Source organism: Hemitrygon akajei, chromosome 17 (genome assembly GCF_048418815.1).
Source record: "Hemitrygon akajei chromosome 17, sHemAka1.3, whole genome shotgun sequence".
Lineage (NCBI taxonomy): Eukaryota > Metazoa > Chordata > Chondrichthyes > Myliobatiformes > Dasyatidae > Hemitrygon > Hemitrygon akajei.
The window spans coordinates 39,745,285-39,760,704 of NC_133140.1; the positions used below are offsets into that span (position 1 = coordinate 39,745,285).

Genomic DNA, 15,420 nt, shown 5'->3' on the forward strand with positions numbered 1-15,420 from the left:
TTCCCGCCACACTGCCGAGCAGTTGTTGTGATTGGAACACCACAATTAAACAAACCTCTTGTTCACTGGAACTTAACCACTCGAAGTCTGCGCTGCTTAACGGGATTTTCCATGTTATTGAAACTAGAACAACTTACATTATTCTCTGCATTTAGCAGAACCTATGTCTATGATGTTATTTGCAAGGAGTGAATTCACTATCCTATAAACGGGTTTTCTTTCGTCAAACTCCCGTTAGTCAGCAGGGACTCGGGTAAATACATCGGCTTTGAAATCGTAGAATATTGTTGCCACCTGCAACATTTCATCAGTTGTCACGGGAGCACCGTGGCGGGTCTTAAAAAATGGCGTTTGTCTTGGGATGTTCGTCGGGGTGGGATTTTTGTTAGTTAGGTAATTACACATTCAGCAAGTGTTGATAGCGGATCCACCGCTTTGGCTGGGAAGCCCGCCTCGCGTGCTGTTCTCCCAAGCGCTACTGGAAAAGTAATTGTGGCAACCGCCTTCGCACAACATTTCCATGACATTCAGAGATGCCTTCAGAGTAGTGCAGGACAATGATTAAAAAAAAGACTAGCTCCTCTCTAGCAAAATAACCGATTTTCTCCACAAAAGTAAACACCCTGCAGAAGGGAAGTTCTTTAATGTTAGAGTGAAGGTTTGATTGTATTCCTGCACCCCCATGATCAATGCAGTGTGGAAGTCGAGTCCATTATTTACCACCTTCTTCGGGACAAGTAACAACATAATAGTCTGAGGGCTTTAAGACTGAGATCTTGGCAGAAATCATTAAAGGATTGCTAAAACAGGCCACCTTTCTCTGAAAGTGGATGTAAACAGGGTTGGCATTTTCTGGGTGGACTTACACGTTGTACAAACGCAGCACACGTATTCTCTCTAAAGGACACCCTGAACACAAAAAGCCAATGTTTTATTTTCTGTGAAGAGCAGCAACACAAAGCAGCTTTCTGGCAGCACCTAAACTTCACCCTTCTCCACAACAGCCCAAAGATATCAAACACTGCATAATCAGTGAATATTCAGTTTGGTTGCATATGTTTTCATTGGCATTTGCAAGGTCATTATAGTCAGGACTGGTTGTCCTTATAAGTTGGAAACAAGTGTTTTTACAGTAGCATCCAATGTACACAAGACTGAATGACACAGTCTTGCTTTACACTGCATTCCATTGTGTTACAGACAATTACAACACCGCAGAAAGACATTCTGAGCTGACCAAAAAGAGAGCTGCTAAAACAAATGCAATCTTCCATCATTTAGATCCATAGCTCCTTAAATACACAAATTTGGTGAAGCTTCTCCTTCTATAAAAAGTTAGTATGCAAGTGCAGCAGGTGGTCAAGAAGGCCAATGGAATGTTGGCTTTTATTGCTAGGGGGATGGAGTATAAGAACAGGGAGGTCTTACTGCAGTTGTACCGGGTATTGGTGAGACCACACCTGGAGTACTGCGTGCAGTTCTGGTGTCCGTATTTAAGAAAGGACATACTGGCTCTCGAGGCAGTGCAGAGAAGGTTCACTAGGTTAATTCCGGGGATGGGTGGATTGATGTATGATGAGAGGTTGAGTAGATTGGGACTCTACTCACTGGAGTTCCGAAGAATGAGAGGCGATCTTATTGAAACATATAAGATTGTGAAGGGGCTTGATCGGGTGGATGCGGGGAGAATGTTCCCAATGATGGGTGAAACTAGGACTAGGGGGCATAATCTTAAAATAAGGGGATGCCGTTCCAGGACTGAGATGCGGAGAAATTTCTTCACTCAGAGGGTAGTGGGGCTGTGGAATTTACTGCCCCAGAGAGCTGTGGAAGCTACTACACTCAATAAATTCACAGCGGAGATAGACATTTTCCTGGATAAAAATGGCATTAGGGGATACGGTGAGCGAGCAGGTAAGTGGACATGAGGCTAGGTTTAGATCAGCCATGTGATCTCCTGGACTAGTTTTCGATAGCCTGGATGGGTCGGAGAGGAATTTTCCAGATTTTTTCTCCTCAATTGGCAACTCGGTTTTTTTTCCCCGGGTGATCACATGGGTTTGGGCGGGATGAATAATAAAATAAAATGGGCGGCATGGTGCCCTGTTGGTTGGCACTGTTGCCTTGTGGGATTCGGTGAAAACTAGAGTTAAGATTGGATCAGCCATGATCTTGTTGAATGGCGGAGCAGGCTTGAGGGGCCGATTGGCCTACTCCTGCTCCTATCTCTTATGTTCTTATGTTCTTATCAACCAATCAGACAGCTTGAGACATGGGAGACTGCAGATACTATGAAGCTGAGCAAAGCCCAGAATCCAGAGGAACCCAATGGCTCAGCAGCATCTGTGGAGGGAAATAGTTGAAAGTTTGGGTCAAGACCTACTCTTACTCGTTCCTTCAAATCATACTTTAAATGTATGATCCCTATTTTTGAATCTTCTACTAAAAAAGGTCCTTCCTATTTATTTTGCCTACACCACTCATAATTACATATGTATCAATTAAATCTTACCTCTTCCATCAGTTTCAAAAGATAACATCTTTGGATTATTCATTCTTTTCCGATATTTACAATTTTTCATATTTGACAGCATCTTTAAGAAACTCTTCTAAACCGTCTCCAGCACAATCGCATTTTTGCTGAAACTTGGTGACTAGAACTATACAGAACATTCAAACTGTTGCCCAAATTATGTTGTATATACTGTTTCTCAATAGTAACTTCTCAGTTCTTATAATATTCACCCTCACTTAATAAAGGGAAGTATTTTATAATGTGTACAATTTTAACCACCTTATTAATCTGCTCTACTATCTGTAGGTGTGTATTGATATATTGTACAATCCAAATTCCACTCTCAACCACATGACATGCTTTTGTACTTTATGCAATTTTTTAAAATCTTGCTCCCTACACAGATGTTAATATACACTGCACAATAAAGTGAGGGATTCCACTGTTTACAGCCTTCCAATCAAAAAAGAAATCAGCTATTATGCTTAATTCTGGCTATTGAACCAATTTTGGATAATTTGCCTGTCTTGGATCAGAATCAGAATTAGGTTTATTATCCGACGTGTCATGAAGTTCATTGTTTTGCAGCAGCAGTATGGTGAAAGACCTCAAATTACTATAAGTTTAAAAAAATAAGTAAATAGTAAAGTATAATAAAATTGATTTCATGGGCTCATGGAGCATTCAGAAATCTGATGGCAGGGTGGAAGAAGCTGATGCTTGCAGTCTCCTGTATCTTCTCCTGAATGGCAATAACAGGAGCAGGGTGTGTCCTTGATGATGGATGTCCTAAATAATGGATGACCCCTTCTTGAGGCACTGCCTTTGAAAAGTGTCCTTGATGGTGGGGAGATTTGTGCCTGTGGTATAGCTGGCTGAGTCTACAGCCTTCTGCAGCCTCCTTTCATCCTGTGTTTTTGAGCTTTCATACCAGGCAGAGATGCAGATGGTCAGAATGTTCTCCACTTTACATCTATAGAAATTTGCATGAGTCTCTGGTGACATATCAAATCTCATAGAAACATAGAAAACCTACAGCATAATACAGGCCCTTTGGCCCACAAAGTTGTGCCGAACATGTCCCTACCTTAGAAATTACTAAACTTCCCCATAGCCCTCTATTTTTCTAAGCTCCATGTACCTATCCAAAAGTCTCTTAAAAGACCCTATCGTATCCTCCTCCACCACCATTGCCGGCAGCCCATTCCACACACTCACCACTCTCTGCATAAAAAAACTTACCCCTGACATCTCCTCTATACCCACTCCCAAGCACCTTAAACCTGTGCCCTCTTGTGGCAGCCGTTTCAGCACTGGGAAAAAGCATCTGACTATCCACACGATCAATGCCTCTCATCATCTTATACATCTCTATTAGGTCATCTGTCATCCTCCCTCGCTCCAAGGAGAAAAGGCCAAGTAAACTCAAACTGTCTTCATAAGGCATTCTCCCCAATCTGGGCAATATCCTTGTAAATCTCCTCTGCACCCTTTCTATGGTTTCCACGTCCTTCCTGTAGTGAGGCGACCAGAACTGAGCACAGTACACCAAGTGGGGTCTGACCAAGGTCCTGTATAGGAGCAACATTACCTCTTGGCTCCTAAATTCATTTCCATGATTGATGAAGGCTATTACACCGTATGCCTTCTTAACCACAGAGTCAACCTGCGCAGCTGCTTTGAGCATCCTATAGACTTGGACCCCAAGATCCCTCTGATCCTCCACACCACCAAGAGTCTTACCATTAATACTATATTCTGCCATCATATTTGACCCACCAATATGAACCACTTCACACTTATCTAGGTTGAACTCCATCTGCCACTTCTCAACCCAGTTTTGCATCCTATCAATGTCCTGCTGTAACCTCTGACAGCCCTCCACACTAGCCACAACACCCCCAACCTTTGTGTCATCAGCAAATTTACTAACCCATCCCTCATCTAGGTCATTTATAAAAATCACAAAGAGTAAGGGTCCCAGAATAGATCCCTGAGGCACACCACTGGTCACCGGCCTCCATGCAGAATATCACCCATCTACAACCACTCTTTGCCTTCTGTAGGCAAGTCAGTTCTGGATCCACAAAGCAATGTCCCCTTACTTTCTCAATAAGCCTTGCATGGGGTACCTTACCAAATGCCTTGCTGAAATCCATATACACTACATCTACTGCTCTTTCTTCATCAATGTGTTTAGTCACATCCTCAAAAAATTCAATCAGGCGTGTAAGGCACGACCTGCCCTTGACAAAGCCATGCTGACTATACCTAATAATATTATATCTCTCCAAATGTTCATAAATCCTGTCTCTCAGGATCTCCTCCATCAATTTACCAACCACTGAGGTAAGACTCACTGGTCTATAATTTCCTGGGCTATCTCTCCACCCTTTCTTGAATAAGGGGACAACATCTGCAACCCTCCAATCCTCAAATTCCAAATGACGCAGAGCTGCCGACATGTCTTCTTCATGATTGCATCAATGTGTTGGGCCCAAAATAGACTTTCTGAGATGATGACCCCAGGAACTTGAAGCAGCTTACCCTTTTCACTGCTGACCCCTCAATAAGGACTGGTGTGCTTTTCTGACTGCCCCTTACTGAAGTCCACAATCAATTCCTTGGTCTTGCTGACACAGAGTGTGAGGTTGGTTATTGCTGTGACACAACTCAACCAGCCAATCTATCTTATTCCGATACGCCTCCTCATTGCCATCTCTGATTCTGCCAACAACAGTGGCATCATCAGCAAATTGATAGATGGTGACTGAGCTGTGCCTAGCCAGACAGTCATGAAGGTAGAGAGTGTAGAGCATCTTTGAGGTAAGCCTGTGTTGATTGTCAGTGAGGAGGAGATATTATTATTGATCTGGTCTGACTGTGATCTCTCGATAAGGAAACTGAGGATTCAGTTGAAGAGAGAAGTACAGAGGCCCAAGTTTTGAAACTTGCTGAGTAGGTCTGAGGAGATGATGGTGTTGAGAGCTGAGCTGCTGTCTAAGTGCTCTAAAACCCAGTGAGAGCCAACGAGATTGCGTCTGTTGTAGACCTGTTGTTGCAGTAGGTGAATTATAGGTCCAGGTCCTTGCTCAGGCAGGAGTTAATTTTAGCTATGACCAACCGCTCAAAGCACTTCATCACAGTAGATGTAAGAACTCCCGTGTGATCACTTACAATAGGATCTCATGGGCTTTCAATTTTTCAGCATTTCATGTAGTCCATATTGTATCTTCATATGGACTACATCAAATGTGCTGCCATTATGAGCCCTCCTTCTTACCCTCTAAAGACATTTAATTATTAGTTACACACGACCTTCATTTGACCAATCAATACAGATTGTCCCTGACTAATCTACACTTTTCTAAATGAAAGCTTATGTTGCCCCTTTAAATGGACTCCAATAATTTTCCTGCCCCACAGATAAAATGAGTGGCTTCATTTGTATTGCTCCACTACCGATGACCTCCAATAATATGATTGAAGCAGCCCTCAAATCCACTACTCCAATCCTGTAGCCGGAGAGAGTTGAAAAGTTGCAGTCAGAGCCTTTGCAATATCACCAGTGTTCACTTTTACCTTGAAACATTTGCAATATCAGCAATATTCAGTTGTACCTTGAAAGCGTTACCCATTAACATTCCAAATTCCTGGAACTACAAATCAATGTTTAACCCTTGCAAATTTATTTCCTTTTCCCTGCAAAGTCATTACATCTCTACATTCTTAGATCCAAAGTGGAAGTCCTTATAATTGCTACAATTTTGTCAACTCTATCTTTTTGAGTTGGAATGCTTCCTTGCACACTTTTTGCGATGTTATCTATTAGTGTGTCATTTGCTAAGCTGGCCTAGTAAAGTGATAAATTGTTACAACCTGCACATCATTTCCACCAACAAGCTGCTGCTTTAAATATAAGTGGCAAAGTATTGATTGTTGCTTGGCTAGTTTTCCCTGCCAGTTGAACAAACTGCCTTCCATTCCAAGAGCTTCACATTTAGTCAATCATCTAATAACGGACTTAGCAAAGACCTTTAAAGCACTATATAAATAATATTCGCAATTTTTCCCCTGAACACCATCCACCCCAGCCCCCCAACGCTGTTCAGTGACTTCTTCAAAAGAAAACCTTCAGGTATGATCTAACCCGCAAAATCCATTTAGGTTCTTATTGAATAGCTGAAATATTTCTAACAATTAAGCTACAGAGTTCAGGAATTTCCCATTAACTAACATTTAGTGACATAGAGATATAGAATTGTACAGGATAGAACTAAGGTGTTTGGCCCACCATATCCTGCTGTGCTGTGAGGATTACATTCCTTGACTTCTCTAGTGCCTTTAACACCATCCAGCCCAAGATCTTAAGGCACAAACTAACGGAGATGGGAGTAGACTCTCACATGGTGGATTGGATAGTGGACTACTTGACAGATAGACCTCAGTATGTGCGGTTGGGAGACTGTAGGTCTGACACGGTGGTCAGCAGCACAGGGGCGCCGCAGGGAACCGTACTCTCTCCGGTCCTGTTCACCCTGTACACATCAGACTTCCAATATAACTCAGAGTCCTGCCATGTGCAGAAGTTCGCTGATGACACGGCCATAGTGGGGTGTGTCAGGAATGGACAGGAGGAGGAGTATAGGAAACTGATACAGGACTTTGTGATATGGTGCAACTCAAACTACCTGCGTCTCAATATCACCAAGACCAAGGAGATGGTGGTGGACTTTAGGAGATCTAGGCCCCATATGGAGCCAGTGATCATTAATGGAGAACGTGTGGAGCAGGTTAAGACCTACAAGTATCTGGGAGTACAGTTAGACGAGAAGCTTGACTGGACTGCCAACACAGATGCCTTGTGCAGGAAGGCACAGAGTCGAATGTACTTCCTAAGAAGGCTGGCGTCATTCAATGTCTGTAGTGAGATGCTGAAGATGTTCTATAGGTCAGTTGTGGAGAGCGCCCTCTTCTTTGTGGTGGTGTGTTGGGGAGGAAGCATTAAGAAGAGGGACGCCTCACGTCTTGATAAGCTGGTAAGGAAGGCGGGCTCTGTCGTGGGCAAAGTACTGGAGAGTTTAACATCGGTAGCTGAACGAAGGGCGCTGAGTAGGCTACGGTCAATTATGGATAACTCTGAACATCCTCTACATAGCACCATCCAGAGACAGAGAAGCAGTTTCAGTGACAGGTTACTATCGATGCAATACTCCTCAGACAGGATGAAGAGGTCAATACTCCCCAATGCCATTAGGCTTTACAATTCTACCTCCAGGACTTAAGAACTTTTTAAAGCTATTAATGCTTTTTGAGACGGTGATTTAGATGCATATCATATTTTTTTACTGAGTTAAGTATTGTATGTAATTAGTTTTGCTACAGCAAGTGTATGGGACATTGGAAAAAAAGTTGAATTTCCCCATGGGGATGAATAAAGTATCTATCTATCTATCTATCTATCTATTTCACTTGCCTGCATTAATTTTATACCCTACCTCCCATGCCCTGCTCATTTAATTACCTGGTTAAATACCTCTAAGTGTTGTTACTGTTCCGTCTATCACTGCCTCCTGTGCCAGCTCGTTCCAGATACCAGTCACACCTTGCATGATAAATTTGCCCCTTAGATCTCCTTTAAACTGCTTCCCCCTCTCTTTAAAATTATGCCCTCTAGTTTCGGACACAGCTACCATGGGAAACGGATTTTACTTTCTACCCTTTCCTACGCCTGTCATAATATTATACACCTCTATCACTCTGATGGATAATTTCCTGATTTCTTTGCTGTTCTTTATTACTGAAGTAACATAAGAAATTATACTATATTAAGAAGTTAATCTTAAATCAAGATGGAGTTTATAGTCAAGGTGTCTAATTTTCTTTCACTCATTTTCCTGAAAACTTTGAAATGGACACCAACTGGTTCAAAGAATTTGGCTTCCTTTAGTAAGGTTATTTTTGTAATTTTGCTTTTGATACTATTCATGAGTTGTGGTTCTTGATGCAACATTTGTTTTCTCTGTCCTACTATCCTGTTTCTCTGAAGGATAAAGATGAATAAATAATGAAACAAAATATCATTCAACATAACACCCCTTTTTAGGACTCAGCCTATAGTCTTCAATACCATGGCATATCAAATGTACATCTAAACATATCTTGAAAGCTGTGAGAAGACCTGCCTTCCATCCACCCCTCAGATAATGGGTTTCTGGTTTCAACTAACCTCTGGGTGAAAATATAATTTGAAAAATTCTCTTTCCATCTACCCCTTGCCTTAGTCCTGTTTTCTGGCCAGAGACAGATTTGCTAAGGGGGAAAAGCTTTCTCACTACCTTCCCTATCTTTACCTCGCATAATGTTGTATAATTCAATCAGGTGATTCATCAGCTTTCTTCACCTTAAAGAAAACAAACCCAGCCTATCCAGAACCTTCTCATATCTGAAAAGTTTTTTTTCCTAGGCAACATACTAGTGAATCCAGTCTTTAATCTCTCCAGCTCAATCACGTCATTCAGAAAGAGTGATGACATAAATTACACATAATCCTCCAGCTAGGGGCTAACTAATGTTTTATATAGCTGTACCATCAGCTCCTTGCTCTTATATTCTATGCTCCACATAATGTAGGCAATTACTCCACTTGCTTCTTAAATATTTTACCCATCTGTGCCACTGCCTTTAGGGATCCTTGGATATGAATACAAAGGTCCCTCTGTTCCTCAGTACATCCGAGAGTCCTGCATGTATTAGCCATTTTCCCAAAGTGTAGCACCTCACATTTCTATAGGGTAAGTTCCATCTGGCATTTCTCTGCCTACTGTGATCAATATCATTCCAAAACCTAAGGTATTTCACCTCACAATACCCCACCACCAACCTTTTCACCATGTGAACTTACTGCTCACATTTCCACCACTCTCAGTTCATCAGACTTACTTTGATGAAGATTGGTACTATCAGCCTTACTTCCACACTTGCACCTTCTAGATTTACTAGTACTTTACCCCTTAACGTACTACTTTTACTACATCTCACATTTCTCTGTCAAATTTGTTTGAACCATTCTAATTGTTCTGAGTCATATGCAACTCATTGTCCTGTATGTTCTTCCTAGAAACAGACCCAGAGGTCCAGAAACCTAAAGCCCTCCCTCCTGCACCACCTTTTCAGCCACACATTTGTTTAACCTATCTTCCTCCTTTTCCTATTCCTGCGCTCAAAATAATCTGCGGTGAGGAAGGTAAATGAGACGTTAGCATTCATTTCCAGAGGGGCAGAATATAAAAGCAATTATGTAATGTTGAGTCTTTATAAAGTGAGGCCTCACTTGGAGTACGGTGAGCAGTTTGGGGCCACTTAACTTGTAAAGGATGTGCTGAAACTTGAGAGTTCAAAGGAGGTTCACAAAAATGATTCCAGCTATTGAATCATGAAAGAGTGGATGTGAAGAGGATATTTCCTATGGTAGATGAGTCTAAGACCAGAGGACCCAGTCTCAGAATAGAGGGGCATCCTTTTAGAAAGGAGATGAGGAAGATCTTCTTTAGCCAGAGAGTAGTGAATCTGTGGAATTCTTTTCCACAGGCAGCTGTGTTGGTCAAGTCTTTATGTATACTTAAGGCAGAGGCTGATAGATTCTTGATTTGTCAGGGCATGAACAGATACTGGAAGAAGGCCTAATTCTGCTCCTATATCTTATGGTCTTATGACAACGTCAAAGACACTGCTTTTTAATCTGCTACCAAGTCCTCTGAGTTTCCGTTGAAGGGCTTCACTCTTATGTTATCTACATAACCCTCAGCCTTGATGGACTACAGTACATCATGTTCAAAACATGCACTGAAGCTGGACAGACTCTGGCACTTTGTCCAGATGTGGCCATCCAATTACAACTATCTAGAATGTTCATTTACAAGAGGCCATACAGAACACACAGTTGGGCTTCTGTGCCAGATCCTTAACATTATTAATAAAGCAGTCCAACTAAAAAAAGAATGTCTTTCAATTAAGGTCTTTCGTAAAGGATGTTAATCACATTTCTAATTAGCCTGCTTTTATTTTAGCTAAAGCAAATAAACAATAAAAACGTGGAAATCTATTACCAACCAGCTGCCTCTTCTGCGGCATATCACTTCCTGAATTGTGATATCACTTCCACTTCTGCTGCCGGTCTCTTTGAGATGGTAAACGCTCACAAGCAAGTTCTCCTCACCTTTCTACAAAATCATAGCTCTTGCCCCTCATGACGACACTACAGTAAATATATCTCCTAATGTTTCCGATTGTAGTGTCACCCCTTGGCTGGTTTGCTGAGTTTATAGTAAACATCTGTCTTGTTGCATGCATTCAAGAAAGCCTAAGGCAAATCTACTTGCATTGTAGTTACTTTGTATTTCCCCTTTTCAAAGATTATAATGATCACAATCATATTATGATTTCTGTTAGATAAATGTTCTTGCACTACTTAGCAGTTGTTAACAAAATGTGGCATATTATAGAATATTAACTTTAATATGACTTGCTCCCTTAAATCTTGGTCATAGCCTCCTTCCAGGCAGCACTTATAACCTACCACTGATTGAAGGTCCAAAGCTCCAACATCTCCTTATGTGGTCTCAGGTCAAAGTTTAAAGATACCATTATAAGTAACACTGCTTTTGCCAAAGTACTTTCCAAGTAGCTGTTTCTCAAGTGTAAACTCCATGTTTGTACATTAACAAGTTGCTCTATAGTGGAAATATCACTGTCACAGCTTTTTGGGTTCAATTGCCAACATGGCTGGCTTAAAAACTTAAATGTTTTAAAACTACTTGCTTAAAAAGCAAAGTGGTAGCCATACCTGACCAATAGACCCACTTAAAGGAATCTAGTCACTCATCCAGTTCAGCTCTGGGCAACTTTGCACAAGAATTAAGATAGCAATTTTATATTAGGGCAGAACAGAAACCTGTTTGCATTTATAAAACATAGGCAGGATAATTTTTTAAAATTAAAAATGAATAATTACAAATGTATAGATACCACTAAACAGCAGGCCTCAACAGAATACAAACAGAGAAGCAAAATTTGTGCTCCATCATTTGGAGTGATCAATGCTATCACTGTATAGCACCAGCTCATAGAACATAGGTGAAACACAAGAATATTCTCTCAGTGTGGGGATGAATGTAAGCACTGAAAAGATTGTTTTTTTTTGTTATAAGCTGTTACAATGCAACACCCACCTTTCAGGTCTAACAACAATATGGACAAAAGCCAATACTGTATTATCGATTCCTGACATAATTCAGAATCCTCATGATCACATGATCACATGTCAGGTATAAAGCAGTAAACAGAAGTATCTTGGAAACAAAGGCAAATATTTTGAAAGATAAAGCTTTCCATCAACACTTGACTGATGCTATGCTTAATTTTAAATTGCTGCTGTCATCAGCAAGACACTTGAAGTAAAGTTTTCCAAGTAGACAGAGTCTTCACGACTGCTTTTCTTTGAAAACAAATGTTCAACATTAATAGAAATCCATTAAAATATCTCAATGTAGTGGGATCTATCGAAAACACAGTATTCTGAAACAGCTTCACCCTGGGGATTGGTGATATAATGCAATAATTCACTTCATTCCAGGCTGATGGAGCAAAACTCTTGCAAAATAAGGTTTCAAAGTCAAATAATTTTAGACAGATCCAAACAGGTCTTGTTCCAATGGACACTAAGTTACAGCACAGAACAGACAGTCACACAACTTCAAATCTCGCCATTTTTTCCATATAGCCACCTGGGTGGCCTGTAGCATACTGTATCAAGCCTGCTTCTGGCGTGGTTAAGAAGGCAGTTTCACTCTGAATCTGACGCCTATCTCACGGAACATGTTGAAGCAATTGAAACAACTCAGGCTCAGAATCTTTTAATTCTGATTTACCTCATCAGCTAATCATGAGAGAGTAAATGGAATCGCATTTGACTATATCCTTAAATTAAAAAGCAGTACATTTTAAATACATAGCGCATTAATTGCTCTAGTCACTGTGACTAGCAAAATCATACATGGTTTCAGAAAGGAGAATTAATTTTCTCAAATAACTTTACTCCCGGGATTGCAACATTAGCAAAATAAAAGAGCACAGAAAAGAAGGTCTTTTTGAGAATGCACCAGACTTTCCAAGAACAATACATTTAGTATCATTGCTGTCAATTTCCCTATATTTTGTTCTCCTTCAAGCATTTATCCAATTCTCAATGACAGTTATTATTAATTATGTATCCAATATCTGTTCCAAAGCCAAACCATCGATTATGCAAAAAAATCCTGGTTCTTCTTGACAATTATCTTAAATCTGTGTCCTGTGTTAAATATGCAATAATATTAATGATCTATACCTGAGATCTGTAGAAGAGGAATGAGCCTCTATGGACCAAATTCACTTAAAAAGTTTCTCATGGTCTTGAAGGGTTCAAGGGAGATTTTAACTCACAATATACTTGCACCAATACATACAAATGATGAATGCTACATTCTGAAAAGATGACAGATGAAACATCAATCTATTTTTTCACTTTCTAGAGTTGATAAAGTTTCTTTGAGTGTAGCACTTTCTGCTTTATTTGAATTTTTCGAATAGTCAGCATTTTTAACATTTTCAATTGAACTATACTCAGGTTTAATAACATTAAACATGTCAAGTACTGAGTAAACTGTACTCAGTTATTTCTAAATAACTTACCTGAATTAATTCCAGTTGTTCCCACATATGTCATGCCCCGGACCAATAGTCATGAAATATTATACAGCTAAATCATTTCATTAAAAAGACAATTGGTTTCTTATGGGGCTTTTTAAAAATTGTTTCAATATCAAAGCAGATAGTATTAGTTCTGGTGAATGAAGTTCTTTCTAATTTGTGTACAGTTGGATTTTGTACAACACTGCTGCATGATCCTTGCACATGGGCGGGTCACGGAAGGGCTGTGTGGATCACACACCTCTCAAGAGCCTTCCATTTGCTTTTAGACATGAAGATATTTATTTTATCTAAATCCATGTTCGCAGAAATGGTTAAGATTTTAATGACATGATGTTATTTTTTGTTATTAGTGTTCCAACAATTCTGGGCATTATAATTCTGGCTTATTCTTTATACAAGGAAGGGGCTTAAATTTTAAGAAACATTTGTTAATGGAATCTTTAAGAATGCTTTCTACTAAAAAAAATGCAGTTTTAAAATCATCTCTTTCTTGAGATGGGCAATTCAGTGGTTAGATAAATATTCCGGGAAATACATTAACGGTGATTCTAGGTGCCTCCACTTACCTCATTGCTCTCCAAGCTGGATAAGGACAATGCTCCAACTATCAGTTCAGCAGGAACAAATCTCACGTGAGGTAAGAGCAACTCCTTCAAATCAACCCCAACTCAGATTATCATTTTTCTGTTTCAATGTGATGCATTTTCCATTTTATGTGAAATGAGATTAGCAATTGGTGACACTGTTGAGACAACTTAGTGAGGTAGGTCCATAATCACTGGGAACTTATTTGCGAAAATCCATTTTTAAATTCCCTTAGGTCCCTCACTGTTTTAGAAAGAGGAGGCTTTCTCCTCATCAGTCTAGGTTATATTTAATCCACAGAAGTTCTAGCATTAAAAAATGTCTTGGCAAATAATATTTCATCATGATACAGTTGATAGTTCTAATCATCTCTTCATTGGTTAGCCCTCATTCCTGTTTTCAACAACACAATCTGACATTGAATGGTTTCACAATTGACTTTGTGATAAACGTTATAGTTCCGGTCACCGCCAATTTCCACAGCAAACCCACAGATCAGCGATTAAATGTTCTTAACTCCCTTCCTTCTCACTGACCTACTTCCATCCCATAACGTAGTTTTCATCATGGTGTATTACCTCTGAGTCTAACATATTGCCCTGACACTCCAGCAGCGTTGTTGCTAAATAACCCCTACTGGTCTTGTTTTCCTCCCATGAAAGACGTTTGATTATGTTATAGTGTTCCCCTTTGAAAGAACAACAGCAGCAACCACCAGTCTCTGAGCAACCTCAATGAACTAGTGTAGCTCAGACCTCATAATCTGTACTGTAGTTCAGACATTCATGATCAAATGAAGGTCACTAATTTAAACAGCTGAAGATGGATACTGTCATGAGGTACTTCGGCAATGAAAATCTGGGGTGGGATGATTAACTTCCAGCAATCACAACCGTTCCACGTTTTGCAGAGCATGACTCCAACTACAGGAGTGTATTCCCTTTCATGCTCTTTGATCTCCAGCATTTCTTTTTGAAAGAGCAACAGCATTAATTCAAAGTTTCAAAGTACATGTATTATCAAAGAATGTATAAATTACACAGCCTTGAGATTTTTTGCTTACAGGCAGCCACAAAGCAAGAAACCTGCAAGAGCTGTTACGCCCGTGGCCCCCTCCTTTTTGAGAATCGCAGGATCGCTATTGATTCGAGTCAGGAGACCCAGGAAATGAGAGAAAGACATGCAGAATCCACAAAGCGTTTGGAATGTGTCCTGGCCTCCGAAAGGCGGAACCATTGATAACGGCTATTGTCTCTTGGAGACGGACTTGTGTATTGAATCCTGTACGATGCATCGAAGCCCCCAGGCAATGAACCGAGGGGGGGTTGGTGGAGGGATTGCATCATTCCACCCTGATTGACATCTGAGACCCTGTGAGTCAGGATAAAAGAGGGTCTGAGGAACAGCCCCTTCAGACGCGCCAGAAGAAACGCTAGCGATCCCGTAATAGCAAAAACTGGTGGAAAGGCCACGTGCGTCCTTTTCCATTTGCCCTGGAATCAGTGGGCCCTTTACCACGGAAGAACGGTTTTTAGCTAACAACGGGGAAATCAACTCCTAACGACTCT

General features: G+C 40.6%; 1 protein-coding gene across 2 annotated transcripts in view; it reads right to left on the bottom strand.

Moving 5' to 3' along the window:
- Window positions 1-14,188, bottom strand: part of slc6a2 (solute carrier family 6 member 2) — a 162,692-nt gene extending 148,504 nt beyond the window's left edge. Inside the window, exon 1 of one of the 2 annotated variants that reach the window (XM_073069970.1) lies at window positions 13,834-14,188. The gene's annotated coding sequence lies outside the window, so the exon portion shown is untranslated. Of the gene's footprint in view, window positions 1-13,246; window positions 13,325-13,833 lie in introns of those variants that run through there. The other variant, XM_073069972.1, reaches the window with a different exon arrangement.
- Window positions 14,189-15,420: the final 1,232 nt, after the last annotated feature.